Genomic DNA, 13888 nt, shown 5'->3' on the forward strand with positions numbered 1-13888 from the left:
TAAAAAAAAGCGCTTTTGGCATTAATAGGATTTTATGTTACTGTGTATTTCAAATTTTAACGGCGCAGACTTGATGGACTGAAGGACCTGTTCATGTGCTGTATTGTATTGTTTGGTCTATTCAATTTTATCTTTCATTTACATGATATGTATTATTGTTAAATTGTTAAATGTTTTACTGTTAAATTACAATTTGGACCATTGCATGCTTGTGTTTCAATGAAAGATCATCTCAATAAAAAAAAACTATCAAAACAGATTTCAATCTGGGATCAGATTTGTCCAGTAATAATATTAGCTAGGATTATAACATTATAATATGCAATATACTATGCATATTGACTGAATTCACTCATCTTGCAACCAAAAAATGCCCTTTTGTAATTCATAAGTCTTCTTCTTAATGCTGATGGCTGAAATTTGAAATTGCTTTTGTACTACATAAGATCCATGCTAGTACAACTGATGCTTGACATGGCTCATGTTGCGAGATACAATCCAGAGCTGGACATACTGGAATGAAGTACTGGTAGCAGCCTTAAGGACCTAATTTTGAATTCCAAGTGGCTAGCCATCAAATTTAAAGTTCAGATTGCACAAGACCTGTACATCACAGGATACACAGAGTAAGAGGAGTTTCAGTTTTACTTTTCACAGTTCACTTGATAGTAGCCAATGGGGAAAAAAAATGATGAGATGACCAAACTTATAACAGCTTAATTCGAGAGTTCGTTTTCTCCAAAAGGTGGAATATAAAAATATTATTTTGAGATCAGAGATTAACTCATTTATAATCCACACATATCATCTCATAACTGATAAAACATGAGCAGGTTCAGACCAATTATTATTTTGTATCCCATAAAACAAAACTTCAATGATGAATTCAACTGTAGGATCTCTATAGACAATTAAATGTAACATACTATTTCTCAAAGCTATTGTAAAGCCCAAGTAACACACATTAACAGGAATATCATGAGAGTGATAGGCATAAAGTATCACCAAATACATAAATTATAGAAAAATTCAGAAACAAATTCTAATACAAAAGTTTCAAAGATATTAGCATCTAATGCAAAATGTGCCTTAGACCAATCTTTGAACATTAATCCATCTGGGAAAAGCCATTACAACAGCATTGAAAGGGAACAAGTAAAAAAACTACCTGTCTAATCAATTCTCTCATCTCTAGCCATTAAACCATCAAATAATATGTTTAAATAAGGGTTTTATGATCAGTGCCCCACTGAAATTACCTCTCACTCTTCTGAAGCATCAAAAGTAACAATATGTTCTCATTCCTTCATGTACTGTAATCAAGACATATCCCAAAATCACCTCAAATTCCTTCTTTGCCAAGCCTTCAAAACAATGAACCTTCTTATCTTGGTCGTTTTTTCCCGCAAAATATAACTTTTGAAATGCAAAGTGACTGTTGCAAACAACACCTGATTAATCTTTATTATTTCTTCCCCAATCTGACCAATGATTATTATAGGAATAGAAAATTGTTACAACACAGGAGACATTTGGCCTTGAATGACTGCACCAAACTCACCTAATTCCACACACTGCACTCCTACCTTTTTTCTACAGGCCTACAATCATTTTTCTCTTCAAAATAATTATCTAATCTTTTTGAAGGTTTTGATAAAATCTGTCTCCACTGTATGCTCAGGAAGTGCAATCCAAATCCTAACCACGCAATAAAAAAGATTTTACTCATGTCACCATTATATTTAAGGAAATTGGCAAAAAAAAGTCTCTGGTTCTTAACCCTTCCACCAGCATAACGTTTCTCCCTTTGAAATCCTAACCCTTCGGACTCAGGTTTTCCAACTTATCACTGTAATTGAAGTTCCTCAAACTATTTGCAGATCTTTTATGTACCCTCAATAGTGGGCTAACCTGCAAAGAACATGAATCAGCTGAGGGCAAACCAGAGTTTGGTACAGGTTTGCTATATTGTAGGATTTTTTGATTAAAAACTGATGTGCATGGACACATATATAATTCTTCTCGTTAAGAACACATCAAGGAAAATTGCTGAAAATACAGTCATTTGGGAAAAAAGTATTATATCATCTGGGACGGTACAGGGAAACTTTTTTAAACAATATACCAGGATTTAATTTTGATTGCTCTATCAGATCTCACAGTAGTTGTTTGCCCAGATCCAAAGGACTGAACTGTCTCAAATTGTCATTCCAATTGGAACTGGGAATTATGTACAATGGCAGAAGTGGAAAGAAATATTTCAATCGTTGTAAGAACTCATTGTTTTAACACTAATCTAGATTTCCTGCACTCTTCAAGGATGCACTCACACGCCATTCGTTAGTTTTTCCACTCTGGCTGCAGACAGAAATAGTCAACATCAAATCACATATTGTATAAAGCTGGTTCTGCTGTTGAAGATGTAGGAAGGCGGGCGAGGGTAAGAGCCTAAGTTCACCCCCCCCCCAACACAATTAGTCATTCCTCCCTGGAAGGATTTTAGAAATAGAGTTAATGGTGAGAGAAGTAACTGGCGATTTTTGTGCGCATGTGTCGTAACGTCACCGCATAAACATCCTCTTGTCAGAGTGTTAATGAATCTCTACCAACTCAGCTTGTGTTTGGGAAATGCAAGCATGGTCTGTCTCTCCAAACTGGAGCGAATCTCTTCGCCTTCGATGGATAGCGTATGAATGCGCCGTCAGACTAATAACATCATGGTAAATTACAATTGCTAGGATGGTTTATATTTAATTAGTTGGTGACCTTAAAAAAATATTTAAACCTGACCACTATCACTTTTTTTAAAATAAATGCATTAAAAGGAGAGTACGGTTGACTACAGTTCTTTATATACGCTTACAATAGGATCAGCAGTGTTTGTGCAGTTTCATAATTGGTTTATTTTTGGCTACTTTTCAGCTGGAAAAGGTTTGAGAGGCCCCAGTGGGAGCTGGGATGATGCAATCGCTTGGAGCACATTAATCCACCTCCAGGCACAGGCTGTTTGAGCAATCGCACGCCCTGCATTCCTTAGTTGCAATGTCACAACAGACTTGCAACTCAGACTGGTAAATCCAAGACATGGAACAGCGCTCCTCTTCTCTCTCACTCGCCCGCCCCAATTACTTGCTCGATTTTTGTTGTGTACAAAAAGCATATTGTGAGGTCGGATTTTGTTTTGTTGAAACTGTTCTGGGTACGTGCACATATCCCTGTCAAAAATGGCGTCCCTAACACGGTCGCCCAGAGCATCCCATTCTGTCCCTTGAATTTCTTCATGCGTTTTTAGATAGATACATTAGGGACCAGGAATGGAACCAGTAATACTCAAGACATCCCGATTTTATTTAGCAGGCTTTGGAAATGACGGCGGTTTGTATTTTTTTCTGCTCTCGGTCCGTGTTGTTTCGTTTCGTTTCTTAAAGTGCCTTAAATCACTTCTGGTAAAGTATTTCGGTCAAATATATTGGACAGGCATAACTGGTGGGCGATGGCGGGCAAGCAGGCAGTCTGCCATAGGCGAACCCACACCTCTGGGAACAACAATGACTCTTCCAGTTGCAACAGGGCGGCCAGAGAGCGACCGACTGCGATTTCAAAGATACTATTTCACACTGTGCAACATGTGAATCGCGTAGAGTCGTTTCGAGATAAACGCCTTTAGAGATCTTCGAGTATTAAGTTATCCAAAAAAGGAGAGGTTACTGATCTTATTTGAATACGTGGAGAAAGCCTTCCAGTATTACAACAACGACTTCCGGTGTTTCAGTATCACTCGAACCCATGTTTCAACAAGACTAAATTGAAAGTTATCTGCCCAAAACAGAAAATAAAGTCGTATATGATTGATCTAAAGCTGTCTCTACGTTAAATTGATTGCTTTCTCTTTACATTTATGGATGTACAAAACTTTTTTAAGCAAATCGAAAGCCAAATCTATCGTTTTATAAAGGGGAAATTCGTATTGGAATCACTCCAACTCCAGAACCAAACTGACCCAATAGCTTTATTCCCATATCTCTTCATGAATCTTAAAAGAGATTAAAGAAAGTGCAACTTGAACTAATTACCTAACGTAACAACAACTACTGTTTGTTAGCACGCCATGATATAGAAGATTGAATTCATGAAATGTCTAACTTCCCTATTAAAGTAATTTCTCAACGTACTACCTGCAGGCATTTTTTACCATTAGAAATATTTCTATCTGTACCATCTTCAATAACTGAGTTATTAAATAAGCGTACCCGCAATAGTTTGGTTTGCTCGCTGTTTAAGTTTAGCCCTACAATTATAATTATGGACATTTTAAAATATTCTGTTTTAAAAAGGCGAGTTTTGGTGTGATCTTTTGTGATTTGAAATTCGGAAAATGGCTGCCTTATGTTTAGGTTACACATGAGCTGTGGAGATACTGGCCATGCCTCTTGGCAAAAATGCTGCTGGCCTCTGGTCCCAGACTTTATCCGTTAAATTAACATTCAATCGGAAATGCTCCACGCACAAGGAAAAACGATCCACAAATGATAATTATCCTTTTGCTGCAATTCCAGTTATTACAACATGTAAAAGCAATTAAGAGCCAGCAGCGGGGGACATCACTGCAGTATAATTTCCGAAAAATTCCATTTGTGATATTACCTCCTCTCTCACCCCCCTCCCCTCCCCCTTCCTCTTTAAACCAAACCCTCTGCTGTGCATAAGACAAAAGATTTCACAATTTTGAAGCAAGCTCTGAACAACAGCGTATATAATATTTGTATTTAGGAGAAAGCTCCGATATCTAATCTCTCAACTTTCCAAAAATATACAAGTAATGAGGTTGGGCATAAGATTGAACTTTCTTCACGGATACCAGTATAATACAAAGCTAGCTTTCGTCAAGAACCTTCTTAAAATTCATGTAATATTAAAATACTAACAACTTGTGTATGTATTACATAAAAAAGTTTTCCCATGTTCTTAACAAAGGCCAACTACAGAATCAAGAACAGATAAGCCATCCTTACAATCAGATCACAGACAATAGCAGCCATTTTAACAAAAGGCCTACTTTGGTTTATTGCAGTGCAATGATAAACGAACATCCAGCTCTCACTCTTAAAATATTTAGTCACTGATTAAACCTTAATAAAACTCTTCATATTTTAAAAGGCCAAGATCTAACACTTTAATAAACTCAAATAGATGGGCAAACCTAACTTCAACCGTTAACAGTATAAATGAAAATAATAGCGCAACGCACAAAGCTCCAATAGCCAAGATCCGCGTCACTCAAACTGGGCAATCAAGCAGTCCAGCCCCAGGCTTGACATGGGGCCGCTCCTGATAAAGAAGCACTGCCCTGCAACAGTATCGATATGTGGCAACCGAAGTAAAGGATCATTTTAATCTCTTCACCTATTTTCACTAGAATAAAACGTTTTCTTTCAGGGTGCAACATTAGCTGTAATTTTATCCATTATTTATGCATTAAGCCATTTCCAAGGTCCGATACATCAATCTGCTCACAAATAAAGTGTTTAACTTGTTTTGTTTTACCGCATTGTTCTATATTGAAACGGCAACTTGTGGAATGCATTTATCTTTGAGGCTTAATGACCAAGAGTTGCAGCAGTTTGCTTTACTGGCGTGTGCAAAATTCAAACAGTTTTCACTCAGACGAACAAGAGTCGCCCATCTGCCTAATTATTAATATTCTTGGGAACTTCATGAGAGATCAAATTTCACAAGAGGCACTAGCCAGTTCCCTCTACACAGCTATTTTACTTGTGGAATTTAAATAAAATATATTTTATTTCGTGTACATATCGACACGTCACGCGTTCATGGCAAGCGTTTATTCACAAAGGAAACGAAAACATGAGCACAAAGATATTCAAAAAGTATTTCAACGATAATGATTAATTACACATTCGTATCGATATCCTAACACCATAAAACACCGCTTAAACCATCCAAATCTGCCAAAATATTTTAGTCCCGGGAGCAAATTCAACCCCTGACTGGAAGAAATGCATCGCAACATTCACTATAGTGTATCAATGAAGTGGCGCTCTACACAAACGCTGCCTTCCCCTCCCCCAACATCCTAAACTGCAACACAATCGAACTAACTACAGGGATTGTCCCGTAGCCGCAAAACCATTCACTTTGGTTTCTTCTACGCTTTCTCGTCGTCCAGAAATTTAACAAATCATTAATAAATAATGGCCAGGTTACAAAACGTTAACAATTGCCATCTATACTTTGAAGCACGTACAGGTTAGAGAATGCAGCTGAGTCAGATCAGACCTATCTTCCAATTTCAGTTTATTTCTTGAAGCTGAGACAAAATGGCAAAGAACTCCCAAATACTTCGAAAATTAGATGAATAAGCGAATTAAATATCAGGTTGCATGATAACTTTAAAGAATGTAAAACATTTATCTAGATCATTGATGGGACTCAAATTGAGCATATTGTCCATTATGGGTTCGTGAACAATCTTTACTATTGCTAACTCTGTTTCAAATAGGAATCTTATTAACTCCCGTAATCTTGTTGGGATTGAAAGCTTCTGTTTTACCAGTCAGGTTCAAAAAGCTGCAAGCAAAACTGCAACCCATAGAACTGCCAGTTATAAAGATTATTTAACTCCTAAAAGTACAGATCATTTATGCCTCAAATCATTTGAGTTCCTTACTCAAATCATGCAATCAGCACATTAAACATTTTTGATAACGTCAACACTTGGATAGATACAGAGCTTCAAGTGCTGGGACTGATGAAACTGGATTTAAAAACCAGTCCCCTCCCCCACCCTTGGTTCTTCTTGTACAGGAATTCTCGAACCCGTCCTTATGAAAATTAATCACAAGTTTCAGTACAGTAATTTTAAATTTTAACGACGTATTTGTTAAGGTAGTTCAAATGCGCTAGAAGCAGTCAGATAATTTTATTCAATATACGATGCATTTCTATTTCAGTACACAGTACGTGGTTACTCTACCCCTCCCCCTTTCTCATTAAAAATACAATATGGGAGAATTCACCACTGACCTCTATATAGCAAAATAAACTGCTTTTACCACCCTTATCCAAGGAAACCGAAGAGCAATGTAAGTGCTGTTGCGACTATTCCGCGCCAAATATTTGACTGAGGCCCCTGTCTGAAGTGAAATTCTAGCTTTCCAGACATACCAGGCCTTGCCCCAACTTCAAAGCCTCAGACTCAATTTCCACTGACGCCGAATTTAGCAAGCATATTTCAATACAGAGCAGAATTATCCCGAGATAATAACTAGTTCTCCTAAAAGATCACAACATAAATCTATTTCCTCTCTTTGTAAATTCTGTGATTACAACGCAAAGTACTATTATTGATTTTATGCTTTCTCGACCGCTAATATTAATTAAAATTACTTTAAATAAAACTGCACATCAGATATAGCTTTGCAGGTTAATACAAGAAATTATCATAGAATTAATCGAAATCTTTCGTCGATCTTTATTACATTTACTCTAAAAATAAGCACGGTTCCACAGTGTAACCCACTCATGTTAATGTACATTCTTACCTTTCGACTACTACAGAAACAATTTCCAAAAAATTCGATATTAAAACCAAATAACTTTCAAATAACCATTCGAAGACCAACCTTAAAAAACCTTCAGACAAAACCAACACACAGTAAGAGCAGACTACCAACCCTTCCCCCACCCCCTTCACTCGCTCACACACACCCACAGCACAAGTTACCTCTGTGCAGATTTAAGGGTAAATAACTGGGTCAGAGTTTATGGTTATGGATAATCAGGATTATTTTACTCGGCAAGAAAATGAAGTTATTTTGTAGTTTACTGCTCAAGACTTGTGTTCAAAGCATTTTTTAGTCACAAAGTTAGGGATAGCAATCAGGCTTCTTGGTCTGGACATCGTTCTTTTAAGACACAAGATCTGGCTTCCTGGTGATGCGGTGAAGCGTTGAATTTACATCCATTTACTGCGAGGCCTCATAGAAACAGTTATAAGGAAGATATAGGATCCCCATCAAATCACAAACATACTTTATTACTTAAGAACGGAGCATGTTACTTATCACTTGCGACCGAAGTTTCTTTTAATAGTTTAAAGAGGTAATAATTCACAAACTTATGAATGGACAAAATAAAGGATGTTTAACTTAAAACGTAACGTCTTTAAGTTTATGCAACTTGATAAATATAGAAAGTATCCCAAAACTAACATTTAAATTCCATTAATACATGGCTATGGATTTATGACGAATGTTTCATCCGCCCAACTAAAAGAAACAAAGCATTTTCATTTTCAGCACAATCAAATATATTTTCAAATTAACATCTTCTGAATGGATCTCAGGTCTGGCATCCATTCTGGAATGGATCCTGATGAAAACTCGCTTTGATTTGGTCGCGAGGTTCTATAATAAAATATACCCTTTGAAGACTAACTAAAGCAAACACCATCATAAGCAACACGATTAATCCCTGGACCATGTGGTTCAAAGAGGCCATTTCCTCTTGTACTAAATGCTGTCGTTAAAAAGGACAGAAATTTTGTTTGATTGATATCTAACAATTATTATTGAACAATTATTCATATAGATGTTCACTATAAAACCTAGAATTGGATTTTTTTTTAAAGTCCACTTTTTTGGTGGAGCATCATTGGCTTTGCAAGAATGTGATCAAAAAATTCTATTCCATAATCTGATTTGGGCATTGTAGGATACCAACGTCCAAAACATTCCATCTTACTTTCTAACTATTGTGAAACAAGAGAACTTTGAAATATGTTTTCATGATCCAATGTGTTGAAAAATGCTGAGCTAATTCTGCATTATTTTACTTTCATGTAGTTGTTTAGCCTTTTAGCATAATGGTAATTAAGTACGTTGAATGCAGATGATTTTTTTGAGGGGGAGAGAATGGTTGAGCAGACTCCAGGATTGGATAATGCCTCCCAGCTGCAATACTACCATGGGGGCCCAACCTCTCTGGCTTTTCTTGTTGTGCTATTCTAATGAAGAAAATGCCAGAGATGAATAAGTTACATGAAGTGGAAAAAGTCTACAGAAATCCCACATACTTACCTATCTCTTAAATGCAAGTATCCTAAGATTCAAATGGAAAATGACGTGGAGAATCGGTTTAAAATGAATCCCAGGTTTTTAAAGTGCGCAGTGTTCATCATGTAAACACTATCATCACTAACACCAATAAAACCATCAAAACTCCTTGGCAACCCGATTATAAACAGGAAAACTCACCGTTTTTTGTCTCAATAATCGTTTCTGAATAGGGCTGCCTTCTCCCCTCTTCTAGTGATCCTTTCTTTTCCTTCCTTTCTCTCTCTCTCTCTCTTTCCTTCCTTGTGTTTTTATTTTTTTTAGTGTGTGTTGCTTATTCTCCCTCATTCAAAACAAAAACTTGACAGAGGTTCATCAGTCAGGCCTGAAACAGAGCCTCGGGCTTTCCTGAGCACACCGACCGAACCTTTCAGACTGACGTTGCAGGGGGTGGGGAAAGGAAAAAGGAGGTGTGCAGGGGAGAAAGGGGGGAGGAGAAGGGGGAGATTGAAGATTGTTGATAACGCTCAGTTGACCAAATAGGGGCCTTAAAATAGAAGGGAGGGGAGCAGACTCGATCCGATGGGAACATAGGGAGGAATACGATCTGTTGTTATTTTGGGACTTTTTCCTCTCAGGTAAACATTCGTTATAAAAGGGTGACAATTGACTCTATTTGCAGCTGGGCCGGCTCCTGTACAGCAGCACTGATCCCAGCCTGAGCGTCTCCGCCACTGCCCCTCCCCCACCGACCAACATCCGCCCATCCCCCCCCCAGCCTCAAACCACAACTCGCCGGGAAATGGCGGGCCGCCCTGACAAAAGATACGGGGTCCACCGTATCTGCTCGCAGGGTCTAGCCACGAGAGGCGGGGTTAGAGATCCCCTGTCCATCTTCTTCAGCGATGGAGGGGGTGGGGGAGGAAAGGAGGAATCCCGGCTGCACGGAGGGACCCGCCTCCCTCTGCTGCGCCATTGGGTAATTTAAAAGAGATCCCCGGCGACGTCAGCCGCTTCCCCACGCCCCTCCGCTGCCTATTGGACCGTCCTGGCGTCCGTCATCCGGGAGGTGGCTGTCAATCACACCACGCCTGCCTCTTCTGGAAGGGAGGGGTGGAGTGGTGTAAGTCGCTTCAGCAGTGGACGCGTGTGGAAGCTGAGCAGGAGGGAGTGATACAGCGATGGCAAGGGAAGGACATGGTTAACGACACGTCTTGTGTGGTGGATTTTTCTATACAAAACTAACGAAACAATACCTTCTGTCAGCCATTTACGGATTTCTGAGTGCCGTCCGTTTTACTTGTGGATTATAAAAAAACCCAAAGCGATTTTTCAAAAAATAAAATTAAAAACCTGATCGATGTCGCTTTGATGTGGTAGCGCGGACTGCAGATATCATGGCGCCTCTTGGCTTTCAGTAATTTTTGCATGGTACTGAAATTAAATTTATTAAAGAAAATTGGGTGTTTCCATTTTAAAACATGCATATTATCTCGGGATTATTAGCGTCGAGAAATCGATTTATAAGCGAAACGTTTTCTTTTTTTTCCCCGGACAAAATGGCGCCGGCCGCGGCCCCACCTCGGGTGGAACCTTCGAGAAGGAGCCCGACCCGCTTCTTGGTATTTTATTTTTTTTTAATCTGGTGTGTAACTTTTAGCCGTGGCGAATTCTTTAAACTAACTCTTTTGAAATGTATGTGGATTGTTGGGTTGCCTATGTTAGTGGAGGGAGTCACAAAACAGGGAGAGAAGGTTCTAGAATCGTCATGTCCGCTTGGGATGGCGTCCTGTTCATTCACCGAGTGATCTAATTGCTGACCAACACCCAACCCAGGATGCTGGGAACCTTTTAGGACAAGCCAGTCTTGATTCCTTCCTTCCCTTCCCCCATTAACAATGGTTTGTTTGGCCAAGCGAAATCCTGTGGACGGATTTTTGTGTTTCTTGTAGTATTGGACCAATTTCCTCTTGAGGAGAGGACGGATAGGCTCTACATTGTCCGAAAAAATTAAGACAAATATTTAACGTCGTACCTCCTCAAAAAAAGTGGTCTAATGCTGTTGTTTTTTTTTTGCCCTATAGAAGGAATAAATCTCAGCTCCTGGTTGGCGGTTGAATTACCATCATTGCCAAAAACCAATCAAATTTTACAGAATTTGGAAACTACACCTCTTTCTTCCCCTCCGCCCCCCAATTGTTTTCATCTAGTTGGCATACACACAGAATTTGCCTGAACGTTTTAAATTTCAATAGTTGGAAACCTGGCCCCTCGAAGAAATAGATCATTGTAAACTTGGCGTTCCAGGTTCAGCAATCATGGCTACCCTGACATTGTCATAATACTCAACGTGGAACATAAGCTGGGAATGCTCAGCAAGTCTGCATCATGTTCTGGAGAAACTGGGTAACTTTTTTTCAGGTTTGTGGCCTTTCATAACTACTTGTAGAAGGAATAATTCTTTACCATCAGGGCCAAATAACTGTTGACTGGCTCAATCATCATTAAGGAACACTTGGTAATATGGCCACTTCACTTAATTATTTCTCTTCAGCTTATTAAGATTATTAAGGTCACACCCCTAATGAGTGAGTAAGTTACCCCTTCATAATATCCTATTTTACCATGTGTACTTCAAGCCTACTGGCTGCAATTTGACTTCATGCATCCTTAAAGGAAAGGAGAAAACTTTGTTGATACCAGTTTAAAGGAGCTGTAGATCTAGTCTACCTAGTAGAATTGGATGCTCACTGAAGGAAGATGTGTACAGCGACCCACTTATTGAGTAGCAAACAAATTCTCTAGCAATATATTTCCTGGGCTGTAGTAGATTGATTTAAACTTGTTTCCAATGAATTGGTGTGTAATTCTCTTGCAAGAATGAGTACTAAAAATGTGATATTACTTTGCATGTTGTAAGAATAGTTTGAGTGCTGTAGGTATTAGCTACTTTGTCACAAACATCTTTTAATTCATCTGACCTAATACCACTAACCTCATGAAATTCTTTGCACAAATTTGATTTATGTATTGCTTATCAAAGACGAACCTTCCTTAATAGTAAGACAAAGGGAAAATCAAATTACATTCATGCCCCTCCCTGATGTTGCAACATGTTTTGCAATTTCCTGGGTGTATCACTTTTAAATACTATTGCACTAAGCAATTCTGCAGCAACTAAATTAAGATAGATATGCTGTGAGAATTCATTCTTTGTCAGTAGTTAACTTTTTCACTTCCAACTGGTTTCATTTCTTGCTTCAAAAATGCTCCTCTCCAAGTACTTGAGTTTCTTACATTTTTTTCACATAGGTAAAAGCTAGAAGGCAGAAATATAATCATTTATATGGAACCAGCTTTACATCTATTATAAACTGTAAAGATTAATTGTTAAAATGCTTGTCTCCCTTTATTGTACACCAAGTACCTTCCCTTTTATCTTACATTATGTTGGGATTTCAGAAATGCTGGTTGTTGCTTCGACTTCTATACCTATGCATTGATTTTACCACCGTGTCCAAAACACCAGTTTTCCAAACAGATTCTCTTAGCGTGATTACAATTGTGAGAACTCAGACTGCAAAGATTGTGCTAAGTGCACAGTGTTACCAGTTTTATCAGCTTCACACTGTTCAGGCTTATTGTAGAATGGCTGGGAGTCTGAACAGTCCCATGGCAACTAAGCTTTACAGTTACGGGTGAGTCATAGAAGACTGCCCAATCATTAATAGCTGGCAGATCCTTCCACTGACACTTTTTCCATTACAAACATTTGCTGGAGAAGTATTAATTACCTTTACCAACAGCTAGGCAAGAGAGATCACCAGGTATAAAAGGCACAGAACACTACAGCTATTACAGTAATTGAGTTTATGCAGTTTCAGATGCAAGACCAGTTAAATTGTCAGGTTTGAATTTTTACCAGTACATGTCTCCTACCAGTGCTCAAACAAACATGCAACAAAAAAATTGGATTTTTTTTCTATTACTCTAATAAAATTATTGATTTGAACAAGCACTGGTTTAGTGATTCGGTTTAATTTCTCGTGAATAGTATCTTCTTTCTAGCTAGATGACTGCACACTTTGTTAACCAAGTATATGACTGATCATCTACTAATTGACACTACCAGCCATGCAACTTGGGTTAATAGTTCACAATTTTGTTTTCTTGGAAGAAACTACTTAAGTATTTTACTCAAAGGTGGGATTAAAGTTTAGTTAGCGATATTGTTGGGATATGCCAAGCTATAATGCAGGTTTTGAGACTGATGAGCTAAAAGGTTGACTAAGTTTTCAGAGAAAACTGCATTATCCAGAGTAAATCACATTACACCTGTTAAATGAATACCCAACTTTAAGTAGTGGATAGGTTTCTGGAAACTATGTTAATTGTATCATTTCTTTCTTGACACTTGTTTGTATCAGTGGTAATTAAATATTATTCAATGTAGAACTCAACCATACAGTCTCAAGTCTATGAAGTAATTGAAAATGGTTACAAATAGTTTCAAAGTATTTAAATCAAGTAATAATTGTACTGTTGTCAATTTTGGTATTGACCAATTGCTCTTCCCTAAAAGTGCAGATGTGAAGTTCGCTGAATTAGAAACCGGCATAAAATGTAAATTCTGCCACAATGTATAATCATTTATATCTAACAGTCTGTAATACTACATAACCCTAGACCCTATAACTCTCTCATGATGCCAGCATCAAGAGGATAATAAGTCAGATGTATGGGCAGGGAGCTGGGATGGCAATAAAAGCAGTCAATCAGCTGGAAATATCTTTCCCCATCAAAGTTAATGAAGC

At 38.2% G+C, this 13888-nt stretch overlaps 1 protein-coding gene and 1 long non-coding RNA gene across 9 annotated transcripts in view; one reads left to right on the top strand and one right to left on the bottom strand.

The window, feature by feature from the left end:
* setd5 (SET domain containing 5) overlaps nucleotides 1-9645 on the bottom strand; it is a 171302-nt gene extending 161657 nt beyond the window's left edge. For 5 of the 8 annotated variants that reach the window (XM_087994139.1, XM_087994140.1, XM_087994137.1 and 2 more), the window contains exon 1: nucleotides 7563-7700. The gene's annotated coding sequence lies outside the window, so the exon portion shown is untranslated. Of the gene's footprint in view, nucleotides 1-7562; nucleotides 7701-9275 lie in introns of those variants that run through there. The other 3 variants (XM_087994145.1, XM_087994143.1, XM_087994144.1) reach the window with 3 other exon arrangements.
* A 150-nt stretch (nucleotides 9646-9795) lies between these two features.
* On the top strand, nucleotides 9796-13534 carry LOC122558880 (uncharacterized). The gene is made up of 2 exons (XR_006314266.2): nucleotides 9796-10505; nucleotides 11159-13534. It is a non-coding gene; the product is annotated as an uncharacterized LOC122558880 (long non-coding RNA).
* The last annotated feature ends 354 nt before the right edge of the window (nucleotides 13535-13888 follow it).

Source organism: Chiloscyllium plagiosum, unplaced genomic scaffold (genome assembly GCF_037043375.1).
Source record: "Chiloscyllium plagiosum isolate Xiang-an unplaced genomic scaffold, Cpla_swu_hap1 HiC_scaffold_14, whole genome shotgun sequence".
Lineage (NCBI taxonomy): Eukaryota > Metazoa > Chordata > Chondrichthyes > Orectolobiformes > Hemiscylliidae > Chiloscyllium > Chiloscyllium plagiosum.